The sequence below is a fragment of the Schistocerca piceifrons genome, chromosome 3 (assembly GCF_021461385.2).
Source record: "Schistocerca piceifrons isolate TAMUIC-IGC-003096 chromosome 3, iqSchPice1.1, whole genome shotgun sequence".
NCBI classification, from domain to species: domain Eukaryota; kingdom Metazoa; phylum Arthropoda; class Insecta; order Orthoptera; family Acrididae; genus Schistocerca; species Schistocerca piceifrons.
Window position 1 is genome coordinate 840102618 of NC_060140.1, and position 13503 is coordinate 840116120.

General features: G+C 42.3%; 1 protein-coding gene across 1 annotated transcript in view; it reads left to right on the forward strand.

The window, feature by feature from the left end:
• LOC124788164 (proton-coupled amino acid transporter-like protein CG1139) overlaps nucleotides 1-13503 on the forward strand; it is a 219441-nt gene that overhangs the window by 77881 nt on the left and 128057 nt on the right. The window lies entirely within an intron of this gene.

Genomic DNA, 13503 nt, shown 5'->3' on the forward strand with positions numbered 1-13503 from the left:
GACACTCTGACAAGCGATGTGTAGTCATTAAGTTTTACTCATCACCTCGAAAACACTCAGGCAGCGACCATGAAACTTGGTGATGCTTGTTTGCATTCCGGCTGTTTAGGAAGCATTCCGCTTCCAAAATCATAATGTCGTTCTGGAAATGGCTGCCACGTAATGGTTTCTTCACCCGAGGGCAGAGGAAGAAGTCACAGAGTGTCCTGTCAGGAGATTAGGTGGTGAGGTGAAACATGACAGCCCAAAGAAGGGGTGACTGCATACTGTTCAGAAGGTGCTACGGCACTGTCGTGGAGCAGAAATACTGTACCTCCAGGGACAGCTTCCTGCGGCGCACCGCCTTGACATCTATCCATAACTCGTCAAGTGACTTCGGTGATACTCTTCTGGGACGGTTCGTCCCTTACGAGTATAAAATGTTAGCACCTCACCACGGCAGTCCCATAAAACATGCAGCATCACTTTGTATGATGATGGTTATTGATGGTTATGTCTTCCCCATTTTCGGCGGTGAGAAGTCTATTTTGTCCACCGTTTGTTGTCCCCTTTTTTTACACTGATACACCCAACAATTAGCTGATTAGGCAGCTACAGATGTCGTCTGGATTGTGCTGATACAGTTGCCACATTTTCCGCTGCTGTTCCTGTCAGAAGCGCTTTTCGAATGTGTGTGTGAGCAGGTCCGGAACCTAGCAGGCGCCGTCCTCTGATACGTTCAAAATGTCGAGGAAGACTTTGAAACTTGGTCCATGACTGATGTTGTCGTTTTGCACAATCACCTCGACTGTGGAAATGTCGGTCTTCAAGTACAAGGACCATCAATTCTTTTGCAGATTTTGGCTTTGTGCAAAGAGATGGTCTCCCACTTCGCTCTTCGCCATTCAGGCTTGTTTAACGAAACTGGAAGCGTTCCCGCAACTAAGGTATACTTTCCGATTATGATCGTTTTTGGACCTGTTGTGGTGTAGACCAAAATAAGAGACACTTATTTTTTATACGTGCCCATATGGCCGTCAAGGAGATGAAACACAACACTGAAGAAAACTGACTTTAATATTTCTGAAGGAATAACATTGAAACGCAAACAGATACACAAAAAAGCTTGAAATAAAATCTATGACTTTTAAAGTACTTTAGAACTCTGCACCCAAATCTGTCGAAGAATTCATTTTTATCGAAATCTCCTTCCCCACTAATCCGTTTTTCATGTCGACCTTTGACTATTAGCAAAATGTTTGGCATCGTTAATGTCTTGTTCCTTCAGAATTTTTTGACACTAACAATTCTGCACTTGTTCATTATTGTTTATAGTTACAATAGTGTTACAACAATAATGTACAAACAATTTCAAATATAGCATGATTAAATCTGAAAAGGTTATAAGTTGGAAAAAATACCGCTAAATATAAAAGGAAAACACAAACCAAACAGAAGATATTTTATATTTCATAAAATTGAAAGAAAAAATATATAGAGCAATATCTGTAGAATATACATTTCGAATATACGCCGAAGAGCCAAAGAAACTTGTACACATGCCTAATATCGTGTAGGGCCACCGCGAACACGCAGAAGTGCCGCAACACGACGTTGCGTGGACTCGACTAATGTCTGAAGTAGTGCTGGAGGAAAGTGACACCATGAATCCTGCAGGGCTGCCCATAAATCCGTAAGAGCAAAACGGGGGTGGAGATCTTTTCTGAACCCCACGTTGCAAGGCATCCTAGATAAGCTCAGTAACGTTCGTGTCTGTGGAGTTAGGTGGCCAACGGAAGTGTTTAAACTCAGAAGAGCGTTCCTGGAACCACTTCGTAGCACTTATGGACGTGTGGCGTCTCGCATTGCCCTGCTGGAATTGACCAAGTCCGTCAGAATGGGCATGAATGGATGCCGATGTCACCTGTCAGAGCCGTATCTAGACGTATCAGTGGTCCCATATCAATCCAACTGCACACGCCCCGCCTCATTACAGAGCCTCTACCAGACTGATCAGTGCCCTGCGGACATGTAGGGTCCATGGATTCATGAGGTTATCTCCATACCCGTACACGTCTTCCACCCTTTGCAATGAGAATGGATGCCGATGTCACCTGTCAGAGCCGTATCTAGACGTATCAGTGGTCCCATATCAATCCAACTGCACACGCCCCGCCTCATTACAGAGCCTCTACCAGACTGATCAGTGCCCTGCGGACATGTAGGGTCCATGGATTCATGAGGTTATCTCCATACCCGTACACGTCTTCCACCCTTTGCAATGAGAATGGATGCCGATGTCACCTGTCAGAGCCGTATCTAGACGTATCAGTGGTCCCATATCAATCCAACTGCACACGCCCCGCCTCATTACAGAGCCTCTACCAGACTGATCAGTGCCCTGCGGACATGTAGGGTCCATGGATTCATGAGGTTATCTCCATACCCGTACACGTCTTCCACCCTTTGCAATGAGAATGGATGCCGATGTCACCTGTCAGAGCCGTATCTAGACGTATCAGTGGTCCCATATCAATCCAACTGCACACGCCCCGCCTCATTACAGAGCCTCTACCAGACTGATCAGTGCCCTGCGGACATGTAGGGTCCATGGATTCATGAGGTTATCTCCATACCCGTACACGTCTTCCACCCTTTGCAATGAGAATGGATGCCGATGTCACCTGTCAGAGCCGTATCTAGACGTATCAGTGGTCCCATATCAATCCAACTGCACACGCCCCGCCTCATTACAGAGCCTCTACCAGACTGATCAGTGCCCTGCGGACATGTAGGGTCCATGGATTCATGAGGTTATCTCCATACCCGTACACGTCTTCCACCCTTTGCAATGAGAATGGATGCCGATGTCACCTGTCAGAGCCGTATCTAGACGTATCAGTGGTCCCATATCAATCCAACTGCACACGCCCCGCCTCATTACAGAGCCTCTACCAGACTGATCAGTGCCCTGCGGACATGTAGGGTCCATGGATTCATGAGGTTATCTCCATACCCGTACACGTCCTCCACCCGTTGCAATGAGAGACCAGACTCATCGGACCAGGCAACATGTTTCCAGTCATCAACAGACCAATGTCTGTGTTGACGGCCCCGGGCGAGGCGTAAAGCTTTGTGTCGTGCAGTCATCAAGGATACATGAGTGGGCCTTCGGCTCCGAAAGCCCATATCGATGATGTTTCGTTGAATGGTTCACACGCTGACACCTGCTGATGGCCCGGCATTGAAATCTGCACCAGTTTGCGGAACGGTTACACTTCTGTCACACTGAAAGATTCTCTTCAGTCGTCGTTGGTCCAGTTCTTGCAGGACCTTTGATATTTTACCGGATTCCTGATATTCACGGTATACTCGTGAAATTGTCTTGCGGAAAAATCCCCACTTCATCGTTACCTCGGAGATCCTGCGTCCGATCCCTCGTGCGCTGACTATTAACACCACGTTCAAAACTCACTTAAATCCTGATAACGTGTCATTGTGGCAGCAGTAACCGAGCTAAAAATTGCGCCAGACACTTGTCGTCTTATATAGGCGTGGCCGACCGCAGGGCCGTATTGTGCCTGTTTACATATCTCTGCATTTAAATACGCATGCCTATACCAGTTTCTTTGGCGCTTCAGTATATTTATCGGAGGAAGACTTATGGAACAAGCAATCATGACTACTGGCATTGAAGCGGACACATATCGAGCGCGCATATAGCAATATAGAAATATTTCTAGCTTATTTATGACAAATACGTACGTCTTTGGACTACCATTTCATCTTATATGACTATTTCGTGTTAATGATGCTTCATTGCGCTATTAATCAAATTTCGAAATGAAAACTAAATATTGGAGGGGAGGAGGGGATTTCGAAAAAATGACTTTTTTGACACATCTGGGTGCGCCGTTGTAGTGTACCTTGAAAGGCTTAGAACTTTTGTTTGAATTTTTTTTGTATCTGTTACTGTATCAACGCTATTCATTCAGAAATATTGCACTTTTTTTCAGTGGGGTGTTTCATCCCCTCAACGGCCGTATGGGCACGTATAAAAAATATGTGTCTCTTATTTTGCTCTACACAACATATTCAACGCCGATCAAAATCGAAGTCTATCCATTATGAAAGTTTATTATTCATTAGAAGTTGATGATAACCCCCTCGTACTTATAAGCAAGTGAAAATTGTGTGAATTACGAATAATATATGAAAAAGATATATTTCCTGTGAACTTATTAATCATCATCAAAGATAAGATCTGCTGCAACTATAAAATTTTTACTTCCTAAAGGGAAAGAATAACCAGGTTTCGGGACCTGTGTCCCATCTTCAAGTGCACATAAAATTTGAATCCTTAAAAGTCGAATAACAGAACTTAAATTGGTCAAAACAGTGCACCCCGGCATAAAACAGGAGACCTAATTTAACCTCTGTTATTTGACTTTTATGGACTCATTTTTATATGGATCTGAAGATGAGACACAAGACCCGAGGCCGTGTTGTGTATCCTTTTTAGCAAATAAAATATTTTACAACTGTAGCGGTGAAAGTTAATCGTGCTTATCGAATAGCTATAAAGTTCGCATGTCCTATTTTCACCTAACGACTAACTATAACATCTGGTTTTGTTATCGTTTCGTCAAGGCCACTGCTGACGTCCGAAGGACGTATAAATGTCAAGACGTGTGTTTACTCTCGATAGCTTACAATTTCGACCAGGCATCACGTGCCAGCAGGGTGCCGACGCGTGAATTGCATCTTCAAGTGGACGCGTCCGGCCGCAGATAACAGCATTTACCGTCTATTGCCGCTATTCGCTGCGAAACTACGGCGCTATAATCGCACTCGAGATAACGGCACCTGCTGGTGTATCACTGCCCGAGAGAAGGAGTGGGGGAGAATTCGAGTGGGCGCATACATGGCCCAAATAAAGTGGACAGCCCGAAAATAGGAGGGATCTTTTCAAGCCTTCGACGCTACCAGCCTCCACACTATCGTAGAGCACATTAACTGTCTGTGAAGCCGTATTGGTATGACTATTTCCTGGAAGAGACGGAGGAAGCTGTTGTTTATGAAATGCAGTAAATTCGTGAAAGTTACCAGTATCACCTGCCACCTGCTATTCGATGTGGACTGCTTGACGAAATCCTACTCGCCACTTCCATTCACCACAGCCTTTAGTTATACGCCTCCATATTTCTCCTACATGTGTTGTCACGTCGTCTACCATTAGGTCCACCACCCTACCTTTCCTTATCGCTTGGGATCTACCAAAGAACTTCCTTCCTCCATCTTGATACGCCTCCCACCCGCCTCAATATCAGTCACATCCATAATCACGTGCTCGAGCCCAGTCTATTCCCTGGATCATTTCTTTCCTTTCTCGTCTCCCCTACTAATTCCCAGCATGCATCTATCCATCGTTATGTGAGAAGTCATCAGTTTCTGAATGGCTCTCTCTCCACTATCTTTTGTTGTCTTAATAACAGCTGCGAGCGTCACTGTTATTGCAGAAATATCAATCTTGTGAGACAGAACTGATCTTTTATTCACACGACGTAATCAGTGCTACTGACATGGCATCTCAAGTTGATTCCATATTTCTAGATTTACAAAAGGCTTTTCACCGTCCTCACAAACGGCCTTTAATCGAATTGCTTGCCTATGGAATATCGTGTCAGCTGTGTAGATGGATTCCTGGTTTCCTGCCAGAATGGAAATAGTTCGTAATAACGGGAAGTCACCGAGTGAAACATACCTGATCTTACCCAAGAAACTGTTACAGGCCCTTCGCTACTTCTAATCCATATAAATAATTTCGGGGACAACGTCAACAGCCCTCTTAGATTGTTTGCAGCTGATGTCGTCGTTTATCGTCTAGTAAAGTCATCAGAAAATAAGTACAAGTTGGATAATGACTTAGACGAGATATACGTATGGTGCGAAAAGTGACAATCGACTCTGAATAATAAGAAGTGTGAGGTCCTCCACATGGATCCAAAAAAGAATCCATTAAATTTCTGTTATACAGTAAATCAAACAAATAAAAAGGCTGTCAGTTTAACTAAATACCCAGCGATTACACTTAGTGAACAACTTACATCGGAACCACCGCATACAGAACATTGTGGGGATAGCGAACCAAAGACGGCGTTTTTTGTCAGAAACTTAGAAGATGCAACAAATCTGCTGAAGAAACTGCCTGTACTACGCCTGTCCGTCCTCTCGTAGAGTGCTGTTGTGCGTTATGGGATCCTTACAGGAAAGGGTTGAGGCAGGATATCGAAGAAGTTCAAAGAAGGGCAGCTAGTTTCATATTATCACGAAACAGAGGAGACAGGGTCATGGAGATGCTACGCGAGCTGGTGTGGCATTCAATAAAAGCAAAGGTGTTGTTCGTTGCGGTGTGAACATTTAACGAAATTTCAATCGCCAGTGTTCTCCTCGATATGCGATAATACTGTGCCTTTGTATTCGAGAGTCGAACCGTCGAGAAGTAGTTTGAAAGTGGTTCTGTGAAGCCTCTGGAAATTTGGAAATTTGTGGTAAGGTCTTATGGGACCAAACTGCTGAGGTCATCGGTCCCTAAGCCTACACACTACTTAACCTAACTTAAACTAACTAACTAACTTACGCTATGGACACACCCATGCCCGAGGGAGGACTCGAACCTCCGACAGGAGGGGGACGGGGGGGGGGGGGTGGAGGGAGCCGCACGGACCATGACAACACGCCTGAGACCGCGCGCGCGGCTAAAGCCTCTGACAAGTTTGATGATCTGGATGATGATTGCTAAAGGTGTCTATTTGACTGGCAAACACAATATTAGCCTAGTCATATCCATTTATTCGCATACGAAAACGAGTGAGTGAGTCTGTATTACAACAGAAGAGTGTAAATGTTCTAAGTCCTAGATCTCACATTTGACAAGATTATCAAAATACAATGTATGACTATGTACGTAACTTATTTGTGTTAAAAAAATTGAGAAGCTTCTCATACCACAGAATTATGCTACTCGTCTCATCACTGCAAAATATAATGAGGCAACTTAGATAATAAACAATTTATTAAGAACGTTCTAAGTGCCGTACAAGGGAAATGATTGTTTCTCAGTTCCAATAAGGAATTTTTCAAGCGACTTTAATACTGTGACGCTATGTTTTGTTTGTGATCAGTGCAGAAATACAGTGGTAAAATTTCAACTGGTGGGAACTATAGACAGCAAAAACCACTTGTATTCCTCCAATTTTTGCGAGAGAATAACAATACTAAATTCAAGAAAAAATCCTCTATCGTTACAACGCGAAAACGCTGTGACAAATATACCTGAAAAGGCAGCGCGCAAGTCGTGTTTTTTTTTTTTTGGGGGGGGGGGTCTTGGCGTTCTGGTGTTCATTTCCTATTAATGCTAGGAATATGGGATGAAAAATGTTTGATTTAACCAGAATCAGTGGCCATTCGTATATCCGTTCGAACACCCGTCTAACTGTAGCTATGTTACCGTAAGGCAAGCAAGATTTGAACGACGTACCGGAGCTGCCGCCCAGGCAAATTGTGGGAATACATTGATTCGTTTTAGAAATGGTTTTGATTGCGTTGAATTTAATGTTCAGCTAATGGCACCATTTGTATGTGCACCATTCGGATTTTACGTGCATAAAAATGTAAGAAAACACGTTTGTGTGAGTTTTTTACGTGCGTCATTTCTGTGTTTCGAACTTGTGCGAATTGGTTCAAATTTTGTAAGAACATATACAAATATATTTAATTAATGAAAGCTTTATCCGTTACCACGACACGAGCAACGTGGTTTGAAAGACATTAAGAAAACGTACCCCGGTTCAGTCGTCGCCCGAGTCAACGAAAATCTACATCGGCTGCCGAGCTAGGGCGATATAATCTCAAAATTATGGTAGAGTAAAAGTTGCAAACCAGAATGAAAATGCTCCTATCACACCACAAAAAAGGCTAATACGTCTTGGGCAGAGTTAGGGATGTAAAAGAAGGGAACTAACATTTCGTCTCATCTGGAAACTTCAATGACATTTAAATCGAAACATCTTGACATATTCCCGCATTTTTACGAGTTGGCCCTACTTCCCTTGCGCAGTGACCTTCCGTTAACTCTAAGGTGTTGGCACACCTGCATCTTATAATTTATAGACTAAAGTCCCTGGTCGTGTCCCCTAAAGATTCATCAGCCGTAGTAAACAATATCTGTCATATGGCAGAAGAGCGTACACGTAACAGCCAAAACAAATTTATGTGGGTATGACATTTCCCGGGGTGGATTTGTTCTTGTCGGGACGCTAACACCATTTTTAGATTTATGAGCGACTAGGGGAGGGGGGGGGGGCTTGCCTTTTCCCCCGAGAGGACCAATTCTCCCCCAAATCCAGCTTCTGTTACATGTTAAGAACAAATAGACAAAAATTTATGTGCTTCTAGGGAGTGGGATGTGTCTACAATAGAAAGTATCCGAGAGATGAGGTGCGTCTATAATAGGAAGTACCCCAGAGATATGATGAAAGGATCCTAAACTCTAATGACACGTTGTGCCATATTGCATGACAAATGTCATGTTGTATGACATAATGGTATGTGTCATGTTATATGACATGAATCACTTACCTTGTTACTTTACTTGGTACGACGTGTGGTTTCTAATACTAAAAGTAAAAAAGCGCGAATATGTCAAGATGTTTTGATTTAAATGTCTTTGAAGCCACCACATAAGTCTGAAAGCTAGTTCCCTTCTTTTCATCCCCAAGAAAATGTCGGACGTAATACCAAAGAAATCTACAGTTCACGGAGGCCACGGACTTGGAATACCGCAACAAACTGTGTGGAAAATTTTACGACGGCGGTTACATTCCAGACCGCACCGAGCGCCGTTCGTGCAACAATTAAAACTGGAATATTATGGCCAGCGGCTTCAATTTTGCATCACAATGGAGGAACAACTTGAGGGTGAACATTCGGCCTCCAAGCTCATATTCAGTGACGGAGTAACATTCCATTTATCTGGGAAGATTTAATCGCCACATTATGAGAGAATGGGGCACCGAAAATCCTTATGACATTGTGGCGCATGAGCGAGATTCGTCGAAGGTTAATGTTCTGTCTGCAGTGTAATAGACGAATCTGTGTGGCCCGCTTTTCTTCCTGTAAGAAGACTGTGATGGTTACCTCTTACCTTGATATGTCGGAGTTGTGGTTGTTTCCACGACTGACTGCTGATTCAGAGAATTTCATCTTCCAACACGACAAGGCACCGCATCATTGTAGCATCGATGTTCGTCGCTACATAAACGACGAAGTTAACGCATCACCGGATTGGGCGCGGTGGCAAAGGTGGAGTGACCACCGCCACCACCACCACCACCACCAACCACTACCACCACCACCACCCCCCTTCAGCCCCCCTCGCCCTAGGCTGCCTGACTTAGGGCCTTGTGACTATTTTCCTTTGTGGATACAATAAGGACCGTGTTTACACACACCCACTGCCAGGAACTCTGCAACGTCTCAGGGAACGCATCAATGCTGCTGTGTGACCATTGATAGGATGTTGCTACATAGGATATGGAACGAAATGAGGGGCACTCGTAAAAGATTTGTGGAGCGTAACGCGCAAACTTGGTGAGTCCACGGTTCTATTCGTGCACCAGACATGTTTGTAAAGGAATACTTTAGAAATTATAGAGCTTTGAGAACGAATGAATCATTTGAAGTAGCTCTTTATTTTTGCTACTACCTTCAGAATATCAAATGGTGTTTTCCGGAAAAAATTCCCAAGTGTGCTCTCTAAATCTACAGCAAATTTAGGGTTACCATTCTTCAGTCTACCTCCTAAGGTAAGCCGTAGGATCAGTACTCCTTTGCAGCTTCCAGTCGGCTTCCGCAAGACGTTTCATTCTTCTGTAAAAAAATTATGCCAGTCTATGTCCGTCTCCAAGAGTATTCTTCGGAACTGCAATTATTACATTTTTCTTGAAGTCTGAGTGTATTTTGCCTGTTATGACTTGCTCACCACATAGGATAGTTTGGTCACAGTTCATTTTCCCGAAGATCTTAATTACGAAGGACTGTTGTCTACTATAGGTACATTGTTTCGATTTCTGTCTTTCAGTGCGTTCCCAAATAGTCCTCACAGAATCACATTTTCCATCTAAACATCATTACTTCCACTTCTCTTTCCATAGCATTGCGATCAAGTTTCTTTCCTTAATGTAGTTTTCCTATATGTGCCTTCCACATTGGCTTTCGTTTCTTTGATTACTAACGACTTTCTACCTAACCTCATGAAACTCTTGTTATTCAAATGTTTCTTTGATTTCTCTATTAACTCCCTCTATCTTTCTTCTTAACCTCATTTTTTAGTAGTCTACATTCCCTTTTTCTTGCTTCAATTGCTACTTTTTTGTATATTTAGTTTTCGTCTGTTAAATTCAATACCTCGTGTGTTATTTGAGGATTTCTTCTTGGCTGTGTCTTTTTGCCCAATGGTTCCTCTGCTGCCTTCACTGTTTCATCTCTCAAAAATATCTATTCGTCTTCTGCTGTATTTCTTTCTCTTGTTTCAGTCAACTCCATCTGGCTCTTTCAACCTGCTGAGGACCCGTCCCCTTATTTCATACCTTTCTGGAAAATCTTCAGATTTAATTCTTAGTTATTCAGTTCATAGCCAATGAATTACAGCCAATATCAGATCCTCTAAAGGTTTTTAAATACGAAATTGGGTTTCTAGATACCCGTCCTACCATTATGTAATCTATTTGAAACTTCACGGTTTTTCAGTGTCGCTTCTATGTATCAAAGTTTCTTTCATGATTTTTGAATCATGTGTTAGCAGTAATTAATTACACTGTGTGCGAAATTGTATAGGACGGTTTCTCCTTTCATTTCTTTCCCTCTAATCCGTGTTCTCATACAATTATTCCTTATCGTCCTGTTCCTACTACTTTTATCTCAGCATACAGTCTTATAATCTCTTCATCATCGGGATAGTTCGGAGGTATGCTACGGTGGCGGATGTCTGCTTTGTGTCCATTTTGGCTGCGGTAAAATGTTCACTATGCCGTTCAAAGCAGTTTTCCCGCATTCCTGTTTTCTTATTCATTATTAAACCTAGTCTCGCATCACCGATATTTGATACTGTACCAATAGTCCAGTACTCATCTGACCAGAAATTCTATTCTTGCTGCTAGGCGTTCGATATTCACAGTCAGAACAGCAAAATATGATATAATCAGAGACGTCGCTGACAAAGAAAACGCCTTCTTTGTGTGCGGCATACGGCTGCGTCATTCTTCGTAGTACTCTTCCCCACAACTGCAAGGCTACGCAAATATCCTGATCTTACAAACGATACACGTGGCTGTATGTGTACACCAGCACAAAAGAAAGGTTGTGTAATGCCCAGACGTTGCGTTACACTGTATGTGGGAAACAATGTAAGGTAACGTGACGCAACACAGACTGATCAACAGTATTTACGCTTCCATTCACTGAACGTACTGCTACAATACAAATTTGATTTTATCGTTATGTTTTGTCAGCAGTCAAACATTTGAAGGCATATTTGGATTAATAAGTTCTGAGACTGTTAAATTATAGCTTATTGTACTGTTTAGAGGTGTTTCTCTCTCTGTTGTTGTATCTGTTGTAACTACCGTAGCTCCATACAGTCAGGAAATAGAGCGACATGGCAAAGTTACAGACACGGGACTCACATTCGTGATACATTTCCCAATGCTAGACTATCCAGCACTCATCTCTACATCTCTGCATAACTACTGGAACCTACATCAACTTGAGCCTGCTTACTGTACTAGTCAAGCTTTGGTCTTCCTCTATTCTTACCCACCACACTTTCCCGCAATACCAAACAGCCAATTCGTTGGTGTCTCAGAATGCGTCCTGAAACCGATCCGTCCTTTCAGTCCGGTTATGCTGTAAAGCTGTCTTCTCCCCAAGTCGATGCACCACCTCCTCATTAGCTGTTCCGTCTCCTCATTTAATCTTCAGAATTATTCTGTAGCACCATATTTTGAAAGCTTCTTTTCTCATTTTACCTGAGGTGTTCGTCGTAATTGTTCTTTTCCAGATGGGTTTACACAATGGACTAGATTTCCTCAGACTTGTATTTATATTTGAGATTAAAAACTGTATCTTCTCAGAAACTCATTTCTTGGTGTTTCCAATCTGCATTTTAAAGCCATTTTACTTTGTCATCAGTTGTTTTATTTTTAGTGCCTCAATTCCTACGCCAAATGTCTTAGCATCACATTACGCAAGTGGACTACAGTTCAGCATCAGCGTTTTATTTTGGTTGTTGTTCATCTTGTACTCTCTTTTCAAGACAGTATGTATTCCATTTAACTAATCATTCCAATCCTGTTACATTTCTGACAACTATTTCTTCTCACTGAACATTAATTCCTTTCCCAACTATCTGATTTGTTTCCCTCACTGCTTGCACTGCGAACAAACTGAATAATATGGGACAAATAAAATCTTCCTTAAATTGAGCTCCAGAGCCTCGACAGAGTGCATTAAATATTTCTATGTCTACTATCAAACGCTGCTATTAAATAAAACTGAATAATATGGGGCAAATAAAATCTTCCTTAAATTGAGCTCCAGAGCCTCGACAGAGTGCATTAAATATTTCTATGTCTACTATCAAACGCTGCTATTAAATAAAACTTTATTATTCAGTGACTGGTTTCGACAGAGTCTGGGACAGACTAAAGTTTCATTCAGTAGCAGTTTTTGCTGTTATGTAACAAAGCCTTTGGTACAATCTGAGGCATAGCCTACAACCGTGATTCACTACCTTCTAAATTGATGTCTCCCTTTCATGTCCTTCGACTCTGATGAATCAGTCCTGAGCTCAGATTTTCTCAACGAAAATTTATATTGGTGGTCAATACATTTCTCTGGAACAAACTAAGATCAAAATAGTAAAAATAAACAAAACTGGTGTCATTCTCCAAAATTTTAGAAAGTGGTCAACATGAATACTATATATGTTAGAAAATAATTGAAATATCTGGAGTACTCAGAACATCCAATACTAAACACCTGGAAATTACGGAGACAATGCCGTTGGAAGTTGAAAGTTAAGGTCGCTGCCGAAGATAGTTCCAGCGCTACACAGAAAGAAAAATTATCGCTTTATTGCTGTGATGAAACAAGCCCTGAGTTATTTAATAGCGTAGAGTGCATTAGCATATTACAGCATTTTATAAACACATTCTAGCCCAAAATTACCAAAAACATTTACCAATTATCTTTATTTCTCGAAGATATGGCGACAGTGCGATAAACGGGTTCCTTTAAGCAGATGCTGCCACTTGCTGGGAACATGTAGAAACGGAAACAATTGATGTACTGAAAGGTCCTGGTGTGAAGTATATACTACTGCCAGGCACAGCGAGTTTAGTTTATTCCTTGAGCACGAAAAAAATAAAATTCGAATGTAGCATGAATTCCTTCCTCTGTCTAGCG